This window comes from Tachypleus tridentatus, chromosome 12, assembly GCF_004210375.1.
Source record: "Tachypleus tridentatus isolate NWPU-2018 chromosome 12, ASM421037v1, whole genome shotgun sequence".
In the NCBI taxonomy this organism is placed as follows: Eukaryota; Metazoa; Arthropoda; class Merostomata; order Xiphosura; family Limulidae; genus Tachypleus; species Tachypleus tridentatus.
The window spans coordinates 65832517-65832935 of NC_134836.1; positions in this window are offsets into that span (position 1 = coordinate 65832517).

The window sequence follows — 419 nt, forward strand, 5'->3', positions numbered from 1 at the left end:
TTATTTTTTTAGAATATTCATTACGTAACCTATTAATATAATTCATTTGTGTAATAAGTTGAAATAGTGTAGAATTATATGAAATAGTGATGTGTTATATGAAATAACGTAGTATTATATAGAATAATTTGGTAATATATAGAATAGTGTGGTGTCATATAGAATAATGTGGTATTATATGGAATAGTGTGGTATTATACGGAATAGTGTAGCATTATATAGAACAGTGTGATATTATGCGAAATAGTGTAGTATTATAAGGGATAACGTAGCATTATACAGAATAGTGTGGTATATAGAATAACGCAGTATCATATAGAATAACGTGGTATTATAAGCGAATAGTGCAGCATTATATACAGTGTGGTATTATATGGAATAGTGTGGCATTATAACGAATAGCATAGCATTATATAGTT